General features: G+C 34.6%; 1 long non-coding RNA gene across 2 annotated transcripts in view; it reads right to left on the bottom strand.

The window, feature by feature from the left end:
* Positions 1-17,736, bottom strand: part of LOC124417983 — a 107,498-nt gene that overhangs the window by 52,961 nt on the left and 36,801 nt on the right. The window contains exon 4 of one of the 2 annotated variants that reach the window (XR_006939359.1): positions 5,157-6,476. The exons of the other annotated variant lie outside the window; for it this stretch is intronic. This is a non-coding gene — a long non-coding RNA (uncharacterized LOC124417983). Of the gene's footprint in view, positions 1-5,156; positions 6,477-17,736 lie in introns of those variants that run through there. 2 annotated transcript variants of the gene reach the window in all.

The raw sequence follows: 17,736 nt of genomic DNA, 5'->3' as shown, positions 1-17,736 counted from the left end.
TAGCGTTTTGAGAGGTAAAAAACAGCAGTGTGTTAGCAGTTTGAGATCATGGAAATTTCCTGTTTTTCAATCATTTAGCTTACAAATCTCACAGCACAAGAGGAAATGCTTCTTACTTTACGAGGATCTAATGCCAGTGTATCAAGATCTTGCCCTAAAGAAGTGTGAAAGATTCTTTAAGATTTATGTTGGTTAGGTGCAAGTGCTTTTCGCCTATCAAATGGATGACAGTCAGATCGATTAACTACAGTATATAGTACTTAAAGTGATGAAGAAAGACACTGGATGGCCAAATGATTAATACCAAGCTATCTGTTCTGATGTTCAAAATTCTAATTGCGTCTAGCTCTGATCTCTATGCTCATTGCTACCAGTGTAATTACAGGACATAATCTAAATGAAACAAATTACAAAAAAAAAAAAAAAAAAAAAAATCACAGTGACTGGCTGAAGTATGTTTTTAAGAGATAGCAACACTTTATCTTTTAAAGTTCTGCATTTGTATTTCTTTTCTTTTTCTTTCCTAATCTCATGTCTTTTGCTTATTCTTTTGCTAGTACAGTGTTCTTTTATCCTGAGCAATATAACGTTTTAGTTCTTGTAATAAATGTCTTCATGTGAGGCAGTTCAGCTAAGAGAATGTTATTAGACTGTGCTCTCAGGCAGTGCACCTTCACACGATCAATATGAATCTGAGGCTCTGTTCATTCCCTCTTTGCTTAAATTCCCCACAAATGTGCAAGGGAAGCAGCAGAGGGTGTCATCAATCATGGGCTACTCTGACATATGCTGAAACCTGACCAATGCTGAGATGTTTTAATAAGGCATCCATTAGAACCCTCAAATAAATTGCAATTTGAAAACTGAACATAATACCAGCCAAGTTTTCCTCATTCATCTTGTGGCATGTCATGTAATGTAATTGCGCTGTTAATTTATCCAAGAACTTTAGCTGTACATGTTTTCATCAGCATCACTTAGTTTCCCCTGCAGACTACCTCTGTGTGTGTGCGTGTGCACACGGAGGTGGACATATGTATGTATTGTACATATATGTACCTGTTTCTGCTTTAGGGATAGATTAATGGTTCTGGTTAGCTTGGCATTATCCAGAGAAGCAATCAAGGATTTGAAATTTTTGACATATTGTCAATGGCTCCAGAGCTTTCTGATATTTCCTAACCAGTTCTTCCCTGGAGCAGACCCCCCCCACCCCTTTCTATCCCTTCCCAGCTTACCGTAGGTTTATGCCCCTCAAGAGTGGGATCACTCAGAGTGCCTGTGGATCCCATCAATAAATATTGGCAAAAGGGTTGAGGGACCATTTAAGATCACAGTGCAGTGGCAGTCAAAACAAGACAAGGCTGGCTTCTGTTCCTGTGCTTATGAGGCACACATGAAGTTTTGACAAGGGTAAGGAAAGTGAGAAGGTATAAATCAATAGCAGAGAATGAAAAAGTGTTTCTGTAAAATAATGTTAAAGAAATTACTTTAAAAAAAAAAAAAACATAAGTGCTGGGAGGGAAAGATACTGGATACAGGCAGGAGTTCATATAGATTTCTTTGTCTCCCATGCATAAATCTAAAAGTAATGCTGTTCCACATATAGGGACAAAGCAGCAGTTTCTTTACTTTTATTTATTCTTCTGTTTTTTTCTTAATTCTCTCTCTCTGATGAGAATAAATAGATAAATTCATAGGCATAAAGCAGGGCTGTCATGCACATCTGCTTTAGATCTCCATTTTAGCTTTAATACTAATTATGATCTATTATGATTTTGTTTGTTTCAATCAAGCAGTTTCCATTTTGGAGTCAATGAACAAACAAATAAGACTCATTTTTTTTTTCGGTACAGCTTAATAAAAAAACCCACATATTAAACATTCATAAATATCTTTTCAAACTAAGTAAACCAAGACAATTAAATTTAACTTCTACAGTTTGATACTTTCTATGACAAAGTATTTTAAAGAGCTGGTCCTAAAGATATTTTTTACTTCACTGACTTTAGTTATATTGTAGACATTTGTATGGGCACACTCTTTTTAGGGACAGAATTAAAGGTCTGGCTTGCTGAAAGACTTTGCACTTCAGTTTCTGAATGCCACAGGAATGATAGGGATTAGTTCTGATGATAGTAACATCCCATATGAACAGCACAAGGTTACGTAATGAATATTCCAATCGTTGTAGTGCCAGCATCCTAAATCTTTATGAAAGTACTCTAAAAATCACTGGAAAAAAGAACAAAGGTTTTGATTTTTCAAGCACCTGATTCTGTTTTTTTATACAACTTCAGGCATTAGACTGTACTGCTTTTATCAAAGGACATTAGGCAATAATATAACCACCACTCACAGAGGCTTATTTCCACAATGACATTCAAATAATGAAACAATACCAAGGCCCAGAGTACCAGTCATTACCAGCTTCAACCACAATCTCTCCTACAACCAACATTCACAAATATGTGAATATATCTGCAGAAAAAATACATGTACCTAATTTTTCACCCTTTTCTCAAGAAATTGTTGTAAGCATACATTCAAATGAGGCAAACAATTTTTCAGAAAATTTTTCTCAGATGCATAGGAGAGTTTCATTTGTTTCTTTTAAATCACCCTGAAAATCAACACTGCAAGTATGTGAAGGATTTGGTGTGGTACGTGATCAATTATGTAATAATCAACCTTGATCTTCTCCAGTTTTGATATCAAAATGATACAACTCCAATCATCCTGAGTAATCATTCGTTCACTTGTCTCTTTCTACGTTTAATATTCTTATGACTGCAAATATTCTAGATGAGAAAAATTAACAGAGGTCTACCTACTAATAGTGACCTCTGTAGATGTGTTGGAATAAACCATCACTTTCGATGTATATAAGATTAACAAAATATTATTATGCAGAAAACACTGAATTCAATTGTCAGTCTACTTTAAGGAAAAGAAATAAACCTGAGTCTTAAAATGATATCAAAAAGCATTAACTAGAAATGTGCTGGTTAAATATAATTAAACAGAGTTTATATGTCTGTTTCACACACACCAAGCATGATTCTCACATTCCCTAAGGACTCTATACATCACTTTGCTAGTGTAAAATGAGCATAAATAATATTTGCACTTAATTAATGGCTGCTTTATGCTGCTAGAGTCACATAAAAAGTGGGAGTGTAAATTAAGTTTGAAATGGAAGGAAATGCAACAAAATTCTGTAAGCACACGTAAGGAACAAAAATACACTCATGTATTTCTGGTACTGAACTACAGCCATTATGGAAATCAATGGAAAGACTATTTAGTTTCTTCCTTTGGAAACACTGGAACGTTTAAAGGAAAAGGGCTTGACTGCTGAGTCCACTGTGGGCTGCCCCATTTAACCCTAGGATGTTTTTAAAAGGGCTGATTTGTTTTACTTTTTGATTTCCTTTCTCAGAGCTCTTTCTTGAACTGATTTATAATTTGTGCATCTATTGCTGCCTTCAGCGATGTGTTCCATAATTCAGCTACCCTTTGTGTAATTAAATTCTGCTTGAATTGCTTATAGGCTTGTATTGCTTATAAGCTTCCTCCTTTATTTTGGTCTGTGATCTCTTATTTCTGAGTTGCTAAAATTGTATTGGATATACCAGGAAAAACACAGTTTGACTATTTAAATACCTGTGTTTGAATTCAGTTTGAAGCTCAGCTAGACAAGCAAAAAAAAAAATTCTTTGCTAACTCACATTTGAATTGAAAATTTGATCCTTAGAATTCTCTACTGTTGGTGTGTCATGGCTTAAACACATGCAGATAAAAATCTGTAACACTATAAACAGTCTATCTGAAACAAAATTTTCAACCCTGCTTTGACCACGTTCCCAATATTTTCAGGAATATTCCCTAATCCAAATTTGGATATGCATGAAGGTTTAAAATTCCCATTTGTGCTGTTTATAATGTGTGTTTCTATATGCTTTCCTAAATCTCAGGTAGTTAAATGTCTCTTAAAGGAACAGATATCTTTCTCCTCCTCCTCCCCCCATGTTCACTTTGAAAACAACCCCAGGAATATATGCCAGTAAACCAATGTGACCACATGCAGTGATATTTTCAAGAAAACCTCTGGAGAAAACCATTTAAATTTCATAGCATAAATCTGAGCTCATGGCCAGCCTTCCGTTTTCAAGTTGCCTGCACAACTCTCATGCTAATTCTCTACCAAACCTCAAGTTTTATGAAAGCTATATTTTATCTGTTTTGTTATTTGCAGTCACACGAGAGTTGAAAAAGGAATATTAGCACCACTCACATTTTATAGTAGGAGTCATAGCACTTGGTTGACCCCTTTTTCAGATCCTACTGACTTTCCTATAGAAAGGAAATGGAAATGTTTTATATTTAATACAGCAACATATAACAAGAGGTTTAGTTATTACACATAATGTTGCAATTTTCTGCCTTTTGTTTCAGTTGCCTGAACTGAAATTTTAAAGCTCAATGTCTGTTTGTTTCTTTTTATCTTGAAACTTCAGAATGGAACAAAGAATACTACTACACGAAATTTAATTAACTCTTACCAGGTAACATAAAAATCACTTTTTGTCATTTGGCTACAAACCTCAGTTAAAGTGTATTGGAGATAAGTGACGTCTTATTAGTTTAGTGCTCTTCACAAACAGATAAAATGAGTAGTCAGATAGGTAATCCCTTAAATAGCAGGCACATGCTCCTTGCACCTACTTGCTCTGCACTGCCTGCCCTGAGCATCTGGCTGATTCTCTCCCCTGAATTCTGTCTCCAAATCTGTTGACCTGTATCTTTCTTCCAGCTCCTACAAACCTGAAAAAGTCAGCTCACAATATGTGAATTACATCATCTGTATATAACAGGACAAAATTCTGCATACTGTGGCAAGTGAGTAAAGCACATATCCTAATACAGAATTTAAGAAAGAAGCCTCAATGTTATGACATAATTTAGATTGCTTAAAACCTCTTAATGTTAAATAAAAGAAAATGAAATTGAAATTTGAACTCTGATTTAAGCCGGTGGTTTCAATGACTATTTCATTCAATATTTGAAAAGCCAAACACTTGGCCAGACTGGAATAGACAGAAACCTTAAGTAGCTCTTGAGGAGGATAAAACGGAATGAGTTGACACATTAAGTAGGTTGCTCCAAAAGTAATGCCATTTATTTCCGTGGAAATTACAACAGATACAAAGAGTTCAATAACATCATTTGATATGATAGAGCAAATTCTCAGCTAAAAAATACTACTTGTCAACCATCATTAGTAACCACTATTAGCTGCATATTTTTGACAGTGATAAACAAGCCTGCATGTCGCACTTGTAAAAATTCGCACCAGCAAAGGTGACCCCCTGTCACTGTCACCCCAGCTGAAACTCACCACCCACCACCCCACTGTGCCAACATCCACTGTTTGGTCTCCATAAACATTTAGCAAGCATCAAAGAATGTTGATGAATTGAACTGTTTCCACATAGAGGAATTCAGTGACAAGTCTGCTCCATATGCACTTCCACATCAGATACCAATTTGTCAGATTGCCCCTCTGCTGCCATCTGTTCCAAGGTAACAAAATGTAACAGGATATTGGTGATAATGTTCCACTTCTATTGCAATGCCACCAACATTGTGGGTCAACATAATAAAATAAGAGGCATTACTTTCAGAGTGGCCCTCACATCCCTTGCTCAAATACACTAATGTATACCTAATTTATTACTTCAGTTTTCAATTAAGATGATACAAATTCTTAGTTCAGATAAATATATAGAAAAATAATCATTTCCCAAAGGTCATTTTTTGATTCTTTACTCAATTGTTATACTGATGATGAAGGAAGATAAGAATTTAGAAGAAGTAAACAATGCCAAATATATGCTCAAAAGGACATTGTAGACAAAATAGTAAAGCTAAAAGCACAGCTGAAAGAATTCTCACGGCCTTCTGGTGAGCGTTAGGGAAATTTGTAATAAAAATTGAGTAAAAATTAGTCACATCTTTTCAAGGATAATTATGAGATTATAAAGGATGAATATGAGCTTATATCAAAGAGACAAGAAAATCAACTTCATAGTAAGAATGCGTAAAACATCTCAAAATCTGGTGAACTTTCCTTCCTTCCCTCCCTCCTCCCTATCAACAAACTGCTGAATTTTCAAACCAGCAAGAAATCAGACATAGATAATATGAACTTAAAAAAAAAAAATTGGAAAGGAGGCAAAACATTGAAATTTTAGGAAGAATGAAGCAAGCAAACATTTCCTGGGAAGTGTTGAGGTAGTGGAAAATTCAATTCTTTCTCTCATTTATGGCGAGCTAGGCTGCCTACGCACAGCTATCATGTATTCTTTTTCATTGTTATGCATGTTAAAAATCTGTCTGGCACAGCTGGACTGTTTTTATTCTCTATTAACAGTCATTCCTGTAGAAGGGACTTTTCAATGGCAGGGTCTAACCTGTGGAGTAAAAGTGGATGAAGAGATGATAAAATAAAAACATGAACATATGTGGGCACTATGCAGATGAAAATAAAGACCATTTGGAGTCACTAGGTGACATCCAAATTCCAACTACCTTGCACTGCCCTCTTGGTCACCAAATATTTAGTATTGTTGCAGGTATATGGCAAATTGTGTATTATCAGAGATATCAATGAGAAGGTGTGTTCTTTTTTTCAACTGTAATTTTTCATTTAAAACAATACCCTATAACATACAGTATTTTGTGCATCAAATCTAACGCTTATTTTGAAAACCTTTACAAAAGCATTCAGTCTTGACACCAAAGGTGCATGGCATCATGTGCATCATTGAGAATCCACCTCAGTAAGGCATTCACTGCTACCACTGGAGATTTATTTTGCCATCAAGAGCTTTACATCTGCTGACACAATATTGGGTAAGCTTAGTTCTTTGTAAAAGTGCCAATGTATTTTTCCTACATAATGTATAAGTGATGCTAATTGCTGAAATAGTTGGAAAAGTAGAAAAACATGCAAATACACTCGTCTTCTCGTTCATGTAAGTGAGTGGTAAAAAAGAGGTATATGCCTGCTAAAAATTGGTGTGACCTTAGAATTGTGAGATTCAAACACAGAATTTAGACAATGTATACAAAATAAATCAGTGTCTCTGATGTAATCAAGTCTACAGAGAAAAGACAAATATTTTGTCTGACAAAACAGTGACAATTTGAACACATATTAGGGAAAATGGAGATCACTTGTCCTAAAAGTTTCTGGATTTGCTGTAGACTTCCTGCATTGATTGAAAAGGAAATACTTAACCAATAAAACATGATTTGTGAAGGAGCCAGGTCTTACTAAGAGGACATTTTTCTTAAAATTGTTGAGAATAATCCTGTGTCAAAAATAGTAACACTGTTTTCAATGGAATGTACTGCACTTAATTCAAAATATTAGAATAATTTTAAACTAGAATGAGAAAATGTTTAAAGTTACAATGAAAAATTTGTAAATATCAGGTGTAGGATCAAAAGCTTTCTGAATTTAAAGAGTAATTTTTTATTGATATGGGTTTGGTGTAGGTGTATAAATATTTTAGTAGTTGAATAATATTTATCTTAATTTTGCCAAATTGTCCTGAAGCAATCTTCAAAAAACTTATATTTTTTACTTGTACGGTTTATAGAGCTGATCAAGTAAAAGCACAAATGTAGTCAGATAAAGAATAATTTCCTTCTAGCGGGTTACCCAGCCTTACTGAGGGGAAAAAAAAAAAGAAAAACAACTGAGTCCTGAGAGTCTCCTCTCTAAGAAGAATATGAAGTTCTATTCTCTGAATGAATTAAGACTTCTTTATTTGGAAAGACATCAGAATTCTAGCATCCTTCCTCTCTTTTGTCAAGCTAATTTAAAATGAGCAACCTAGAAGACAGGTTATGATATTTTGGTAAGGAAAATTTCCACAGGTATACAACACCCACATACAGTGATACATAAGTAAATATGTTAATAAGTTAAAAACTATAAAGTAAATATGTCTTGGAAGAAAATAGCAAAAGGCAATATCTGATTGAGTTCAACCTGACTAGAACAACTCCACTTCTCTCCGCCCCCCCCCCCCCCATTTCATAAACTTTTAGATATATTAAACTCTAACTTTTTTGGTATTGTTAAGGGTAATCTGAACTACTATCAATCAGAACAGAATTAACAACTTATCTCCTTCAAAAAATAAGGAATTCTTTCATCCATGTCATAATTGCTGGCTGAGTTAAATTACATCTTTTAAACAGGCATAAATTTTACTCTTTATCTTCAGTGTTGGAGAACACATCAGATCCTTAGGCAAACTGTTTCAATGTTTCCTGATATACTCAGTCAAAAAATTAATGCATTCTATACTGTTTTAACAGCTAAAACAAGTTTATATTTCTTTCCTTTTTTTTATTTTGCCAGAAAGCTATATGCATGAGATGTCTTGGTCTCATGCCTGTTGGAGTAAATAATACTTAGCTTACTGATATGTCTATATGACATAATAGTGACATAAAGCATCTCTCGTAATTCAAACAGAAATATTTATTGAATACTGGCTTTTTTTCACATACATACTTTTCAGAGTTCCACATCATATCACCTTGACTCTTTATATTTAATAAAATCTTTCAGAGTTTAAGGTCTGCATTATAAAAATTGGGAAGAAAAATATACATATTTACATTAGCAGAGTTTATAGTAGGGAATAGACAGTCAAAAGCTGATGGAAAAAGCCTTTTCATCTTTCAGTGTTATCCTTGAAATTCCAACATAGACAAATTCTCTTTGCTGAGCAGTGAGTAATCCATAATAAGCATAGAGAATAAGACATCCTTTGACCATACAAATTGTAATCAATAATCTCAACCATTCTATGTTAATTCCTACCTCATTTAGGAACAAGTAAAACAACTAAACTTTTGTCAGTTTTTCCTGGGCACAATGGCAATGGATTGGACCTAACTCCAAAGGTGACTGAAAATTCCCACACCTTCTAAAATGCTGTTGAAAAAAGAAGACTGTGAACTACTACATTCTGTACGTGGAGCGCCTTTTCTGCTTATCAACCAAAGCAGTTTGATTTGCTTATAGTGTTTTACACTTGTAAAACGATTTATGTATTGCAGGCTTTTTGGATGCAAAAGTGACATGTGAGAGCAACATACATAAAACAGATCCTGAACAGACTAACATAAAACACTAACATACATTCTGCAAATATCTTTAAAAATAATTTTTGTGAGAAGATCAAGCTTGTAATCTTGCTGTAGATACAAGTTTGTAAGCCAACATCTCCATTTTTAATACTACATTCCATCATGTAACAAAAAAAAGTGATTTTAAATTGATTTGAGAAGTTCAGCAGCGAAGTTTGACCTCAAAAATATGATTATAACAACACATTCTTATAGAATGGACTTGCCCACTACATATATTCATTCATATTTGTAGCACTGGAGCCCTGAAGAGAACTAGGGTTTTGTGTACTAAGAATAATGTAAACACAGAAGAAAAAGACAACCCTTTTGCCAAAAGGATTTACAGATTCTTTTGGAAGAAAGAGATTTGGGTACAAAGTCTAACAGAAAAGTTTACAAAAACCGATTTTTGAGAACATCCAGTTCTCGTAAACTGTACCCTAAACAGTAAAGTAATGCATTTTTAATTTGAAATAGGGTTTTACAGAGTAAATACTGTAAAATTTACAATAAAAATATTAGCATTCTGAAGTCTTTTCTTAGCTTTTTTTCCACTGACTTTTTTTTTTTCCCCAGGGTAAATAGATTTTTTGATAGAACATATCCAAATTATTGCCTACCATGCTTCAGAAATTTAAGTGGCATAAGAAAATAAGTAAGAATTGTCAAATGTAGTTCAAGCATATCAATTCCAAGGAAATCTGTAAGTTTTAGAGCCTCCTGAGGAATCCTTTTCTCATCTCAAAAATTTCCATAGAAAATAGTTATATGTAAATGGGAAACCCAACGAAATCAGCTTAGATGTGAGCTAGAAAAAGTAATGTGATTTCAGACAATTTTCACATAAAAAAATGCAAGATGAATTCCAAATACATTGGAAAGATAGTCTTAGAAGTCCTGAAACTTATTGGACTAATATGGTTAGACATTTTCTTCAAGGCTTCTGAATTCATTCAGTTCAGAGAAATTCAGTACAGTTAGCATTCAACTTTAATTGCAACGAGGTGACAACATACTGGGTAATGAGTTGTTTATGAGTTGTAGATGTGTTTACAATGAGTTGACAACGTGTTGGATAAAGTGTTCTTCTAAAGTTGTAGATCTATTTACAGTGAGCAGTGGGGGAATGTTCATTAGTTGTCGATTTGTTTGTTTACATTGTTTTCGATCTGCAATTGCTATAAAAAAATCACAAGCTGATGAAGGATGATTGTTTGTGTGCTTTAATGATTTACTGTGGTAGGTTGTCTGAAAAAGTACTTAACTCTGCTTCATCTGTCAGCTTCCACAGCAAAAGCATCCAGTCACAATAGTTTTATTAGCACAGCATGGGCCATTTGTAAGAACATTATGCAGCTAAAAAATGTTAGTGCTTTCCTGTTCAATCTGTTGTATTTTGGCTAGCTGAGCAGAATTCCCTCTGCCCTGTACAAGTTTCAATATTTTTAATATGCTCTAAGTTGTACATTTGAAGATACAGCGTACATATTCATGTGCTATTTCTTACTGCTGCCACCTTCTCAAAAACATGCTTTTCTATATAGTTTCGCTGTTGTTGTATGGTTTCTTTTTGTTTGTTTTTTAAATCTACTATCAGGCTCGGTTACACCGCATGAAGAAAAAGAAATGTGTACTGGAAAGTATTGTCTTCTTGGTTGTAGGAACTCAACAGTTTGCAGAAACTTGACAAAATGTATACACTATAAGATTTTATTACCTCATTTGTTATATGTATAATAATTTTTGTTAAAGATAAAAATTGTTTTACTTCTCATGTTAATTTTACCAAATCACATTCTCTTTTGCCCAGAACAAGTATGTATCAGAGGTTGTCTTGGTTTTTTTTTTTTTTTTCCAAACATACACTGCCATGCTCCACACTGCCCCTTTGATCTTCTCTTGCAATACTTTACTAATCTTAACAACATTTCCTAAAAATGATGATAACCTTACAGTGATTAGAATGAATTTTTCATGAACGCAAATGTGGGTTTTCCAACTAAACTGGAAGAAGCATTTTCTTTGAGGAGAAACAGAAATTGTTTCTAGTTCTAGATTTACAGATAAAATAAGTGAAAAAAAATCTCCTAATCCTGATTTGATCCATCAGTTCACAGCTGTCTTGGTATATATCCCTATCAGAAAGAGACTACACTGAAGAAATCATGTTCAGATGAAAAACATGCCCCACCACAACAGCCACACCATATTAAAGCAAAACAATACTGCTATAACCCAATATAACATCCAAAATTTACAGGCCTCCTTTTGAGGTCCGGTTGGAAAATTTTAACAGATCAAAACACATGGGCTTGATGAAGTACTTCACTAACATTTCTGCACTGACTCTGATTGTCCATTGGAAAGCAGTTTGGCGAGCTTCATGCCCTCACATGTCCCATTCCATTGCAGAGACAGGACAGTGGTGTAGGGAAAACTGAGAAGAGCAGTTATGCTCAGCAGCAGGTAGGGAGTCAGCAGGTGCTAGGAGATGTGGGAGAGAAAGTATGGGAAGAGCAAAGACAGGGACAGAAAAAGTCTTCTTAACTCTCCCTCTTTTCATTTGTAAAAAAACCTCCCCTTCTCCAGCTGCAGAAAATCTAGGCCAGTAAATACAGAGTATGGGCACTTTCATACTCTAATGACACAAATGAATGCTTTGTTACTCATTTTGTTCTTGCAGCAATGGGCCTAGATCATACACTATTGTGTCAGATGCACTTTCTCCTTTAAGATTGCTGGAGTTTAGTATTTAATGCAACACAGATAGATAAGAAGAGCTCATCATTTTAGCAGCATTAGGTAAATCTGGGAAAAAATCCCGATTTTCTGAAAAAACGTGAAGGGTTCACCCTCATTTTAGAAAAAAATAAAGCAAACAGGTAAAAATCCTGCATCTTTAAATTATGTTTTTGACTAAGTTCACCAAGTTTTCAAATGTATTCTGTCCTTAAACACAGGGAAAAGTCTCCCCAAACACCTGATAAAATATTCTAATAGATGTCTGAGGTTTGGATTACACTGTTATGCAGGAAACCTGCTCTAATCCAGAGACAGGGAATAGAAACATCATAGAATGGCTTGGTTTGGAAGGAACTTCAAAGATCATCTAAGTTCCAACATTTAACATGGGCACAGCTGCTACCTGGACAGCATCAAAAATGTGAGATTTTGTTGATGTTTCTGTTTGTACTCTTCTCTCCAAATCAGCTTATTTATCAGTGTTATCTTTCCTACTTGTGATTAATCCTTGGGTTACAAAACCAGAATATATAATCTTATGTCGGATGATACTGCTGACTACCTAAAAGCCATCAGATAACAGTATAAAACTATTTATTCAGTCAGCCTCTGAATTCATGGCTAACTGCATGTTAGTTTGATTTTTGGAACCAGCAGAATTCATAGAATCACCAAGGTTGGAAAAGACCTCTAAGATCATCTAGTCCAACCGTTCACCTATCACCAATATTTCCCACTTAATCATTTCCCTTAGTACAACATCTAAATCTTTCTTGAACACTTCCAGGGATGTTGACTCCACCACCTTCCTGAGCAGCCCATTCCAGCACCTACCTACCCTAAAAAAGAAGAAAAAATTTTTTCTAACATCCAACCTGAATCCCCTCAGCACAACTTGATGCCATAGATAGATGAGCACTTAGAATTCTGAATGATACTACCAATTCAAACACATTTTAAGTAGATTTCCTCAACAATAACATAAAGATGACCCTGGGTCATCAGATGACTTAACTACACGTTACCTTCGAGTTGTTTGCTATATCTAGAGGCTCAATAAAGATAATTATCTGATGTATGATATAAACATGATTTATGACATGATAAAATTACATATTAGGAAATTAATCAGGTACTTATAGCCAACATCACAGTTACCTTCATACTTCAATAACCATATCTTGAAAACTATCAATAATTACATTCTTGACTTTGTCTCTTTGTAGAGATACACTATAGAGGAAATGTAGTATAGCATACATAAAGCCAAGAGCACCAGCTATCCTCAGGAGCAAAAATTCCCTGCAGGCTATCTACACTTTCAAAACATGCAGACAGCACATCCTCCTTAGCCTTGACCTGCCTTTTTTACACTGCCTCCAATCACAGCTTGCCCAATGAGGCTATGTGCCATGTCCATCCAGTAAGTGAGAGAGCCTTCCTCACTCACCTTTGTCTCAGAGCCTGGAAATATATTGTATCTGTTCTCCCTAGCAGAGCATGAACAGGTAAGCAATGAATCTTTTTCCATTTGAGTGCTAGCAAAGCTTAGGTTATAACAAGGCCAGGCAAGTACTTGATACCTTGTTCAGTCAGACCAAGTGCTATGAAGTCACTCATGGCAGTGTTAGAACAGCAGCTACTGTTTCGTAGATAAAATTTTTTGAGCAGTTTGAACTGGTTTGATTAGCAACCAGAGACTATCCTACTGGGCTCCAGCACAGTGGCTCTCTTTATCACTATTAGATATTTAGCCCAACATTTAGGCATCCAAAACTTAAAGATTTTTCCCTCTTCCCCCCGTCCATCTCATCTATTTACATATCCATTTTCAAATCCATACCCTTATCCACACAAACCCATTTCCATATCAATGTTTCTTTGCACTTATATCTACCTAGATATAGCTAGGCTATATTAATGGTATGTTTCCAAGTATTAATCATTTTATTATCATGATATTGCTAAATTCTCATTTGAAAAGATCCAAATCATACACTAGTTTCCATTACAGTTAACTACAAATGACTGCAACCTAAAGAAATTATATATTTTGGAAAGTAAATTATGCCCTCATTGTTCCCCAAATGAAGGAACATGCAGAAAAACTAAATCAGTTATGAGTTCATTTGCAAAACAGTTAGGGTTATTTAAAATAATATCCTCCATTCTGGAGCACAGGAGGTTCTGCACAAACGTGTGTAAGAACTTCTTCACAGTAAGGGTGGTTTCACACCCTTCACACACCTTCACAATAAGGTGGTTCCTTCCACAGGAAGCACTGGAACAGGCTGCCTAGGGAGATCACGGAATCTCCTCTGGAGATATTCAAGACCCACCTGGACGTCTACCTGTGCAACCTGGTCTAGGGAGCCTGCTTTGGTTCCCTAGATCTCTCTAGAGGTCCCTTCCAGTCCCTATAGCTCTGTGATTCTGCAATTCTTTTAACCAAGCTACACGATCAAAAGACAACTGAAAATTTCACTCAAGACCACCATCTCATTATTTTCTCTTCCTGCTTTTAATCAGTTTAGCAAACCCCACAACCAGTGTGTTTTGGTTAGGTCAGAGTCAATAAAGAAAACATCATCATATAAAATAGATGCAGCTTCCCTGTGCCCCACATGATTTCCTCTCTTTTTAATCTAATATTCATCTTTTGGATCAGGCTCAAGAGGTTTTTAAATCTTTACATTTTGTTTTACTGTTATACAAACCAACTTGTCAGTTCCTATTATAGATTGAACTACAAGTTACTGCTCTTAGTTTGCAAGTCAGTAGGACTAAGCATTGCCTTTGGCTGTGCAACAGGCTATTCACACCTACAAGTTTTCCTGTGTTGGTTAAATATTTTTCTTCTTCCTGATGAGAATTAATAGAAAGGAAAATCACTTCAATGTTGTTTCACTGTTACGGCAAGTCATAATTCTTTCTCCATGTCTGTGCTGGGATTTGCATTCCAATATGATAACCTGAACAGTGACCACCCCAGCCAATAAAGAGTGTTTGCTGTGGACTAGTCTTACATCCTGAGTGCTCAGATACATACATTTTTTTTTCTGTGGAACTCTGGACTATCTGAGATCTTTCATTACTTCAAAATTGCTTACAATGTTTCATAGAGTTACTGTAGGGGGAGGGACAAACTATAGAATGCATAGCATGATCATACTGCCTTTTCCTCCTCTTAGATCTTACCAAAACCGGAACTATATCTGCACACAACTGCATGCTGAAAGGATAAGGCCATATCCATAGGATCAGACATTTGAAGACTCACTGGACTCTATTTTTCACTTCATCACTTTTTTCCCCACAATATTATACATATTTTTCTTACATTTTTCTTGTAATAAGTAATAATATTGGATTAAACTTTATTTTTAATTGTTTGTTGGTTGGAGATTAATATTGTAAGATATTTATCTGTGCATTATCTTTCATAGATATTTCATCTAAAATTACACTATATTATCTTTATATAGATATATCATGTTACTTCACAACTTTAAAAAAGGACAAATCAGCCCTAAATAAATAATACTTGATTTAAAATATATTGCATGTCCTCCCCCTCCCCCCATACTGTCTCTGACACAGAGAAAGTCCTTATTTTTAAGCTACCTTTCACATGAAGAGATATTAATTTTAATTAACAAATTGAAAATATTGTTGCAGAATTGACTGCAAAGGCTGAGAAAGGGAAGGAAAATTTTCTCTCACTGGGAATTACTTTATGTTTCTTTTTGTATTTGTGAATAAACCTATAAGGAAATAAAGCAGATTTTTATGATAGACAATTAGAAGACAATTTTCTAAAGCATAAATGGAGCATACTCATAGATATTCCATTAATGAATAATTGAGGCCATTCACATTGCTTTTGAAAACATACCCCAGGATGAATAATTTTCATATGTACAGTAAGTTCACTGATGATGGACACTGAGTCATCATCTTATACACGTTTTTCCATCAAGTTTGGTAATGGTTTTATTTACTGATATGCATTGCCAGAAAACTCTGAAAGTAATTTTAATGATATGTGCAAATTACCTGAGTCTAAAACTCACCTAGCAGCAAAGAATACAGAGAAGGTAATACAGAAACTGCTGTTCATATCATTTTTAAAGCTTACATATTCATGTTCCAAAAGGATTTCTTCTGCAGAAGTTCATGCTCATCTAACCAGATACTTGGTAAGTAAAAATGCGTGAAATTTAAACCAGCTTTTTATATGAACCTTTTTTTTTTTTGTCACCGTTTTAGCAATCCAGCAATGATAGACACCTATAAATGTATGTGATAGATTAGACTGTAATGCAGTCCGGAAGCATAAGAAGGTGATGTACGCCCTTCAGTGCAAATCCTTTTTAATGTCAAATGGAATGCATTTGAATTAATAGTGGATTGTCCATATAATAAGTAAAATACAGTAGTTTTTCCTTTGAAAATTTATCTGATTTCACTCCAAATGATAAATATGACAAGGAGTAAATCTATTTGTAATAAGAAAATTATAAGAAAAAAAATCAAAATATCAAATTAGGTTTGAATTCCTGTTCTAAACTTTTTTTAATCTATAAAATTTCAATTTAAGAAACTTTTTCTCTTTATAGTTTGTCAAAGCACATTGTAAAAACAACAAACTTACACTTCATACAAATATGCATGAACATGGGGCACATCAGCCTGAGAAAGCTAGGAAAGTTAAACCGAAATAGCCAAAAGGTGTGAACGTAAAGCATATTATGTAAAGAGCTTTACAGTTTTATGTGGAAACATTTTTATAGTGTTCTAGCAATAAGACCACTTTGCTTCCCTGCAGGACATGAAAGCAGAGAAGCGAGGTCTAGATTTGCATGCTTAGGTAACCCAAGTTAAGCCTTTCTGAGAATTTTCTGGTAAGTGCACATCTAACTCCCTTACAGATGTACTTAAAGTTAAAAATTACTCTACTCACAAATTAATTTGCAGTAATCTTGTATTTCAGAAAAATTTCAGATGAAAGAAAGTGGATCATGTTTCTGATGCATACTCTTTGTGTTAATGCAGAATTCACCACATTGATCAATAGATACTTATTTCACAATATACAATTTCTTTTTTTCTAAGACCAGCTTCTGCAGTATGGGGAGAGTTCTCCACTACTGCCACGTCACAGAACGGCAAGAGTGACAATACAATGCTAAGGATAAATTTATGCATTCAAGATGCATTAAATAAATGGCAATAAGTAGTCTCTTTTTTTCCTAACTTTGCAAACTAAAAAAAAAAAAAAAAAAAAAAAAAACGGTGTCTGTCCAGTACATCATTTAGGTTTCTTTTGTTTGTTTGTTTGTTTTTCCCCACCAATACAAAACTCCTCAGAATTGAAGTTATACTCAAGCTGCCTGTCAAGTATTACTTACCATGAGTGCCAACAAGATATTTCCCTCTTTTCTAATTGGGTAACACAGCTAATTAACGTTCTGTGGAATCATGCTTGAGTGGCAGCTTGAATGTAAACAGAAACTGTAATTTCAGATGATATTGTATAAACATTTGGAATAGGGATGTGCAAGCACTGAAGCATCAACTAAGGAAATTTATATGCTAGATAATAAAAGTTTTTCATTGTTTCATGGCTATCTAATCTCTGATAACAATTCTTTAAAGTTAACTGGTTTCCTGCCAAATGTCCATAATACTTTCCATAAATGCTTTTAGCACAGTATTCATCAGAAAAAAAGAATCAGAGATGTGTTGGAAATCACAGAAAGAAAACACAAAAAC

Source organism: Gallus gallus, chromosome 5 (assembly GCF_016699485.2).
Source record: "Gallus gallus isolate bGalGal1 chromosome 5, bGalGal1.mat.broiler.GRCg7b, whole genome shotgun sequence".
NCBI lineage: Eukaryota > Metazoa > Chordata > Aves > Galliformes > Phasianidae > Gallus > Gallus gallus.
Note: the sequence above shows the minus strand (reverse complement) of the source record. Positions and strands in the feature narration are given on the sequence as shown.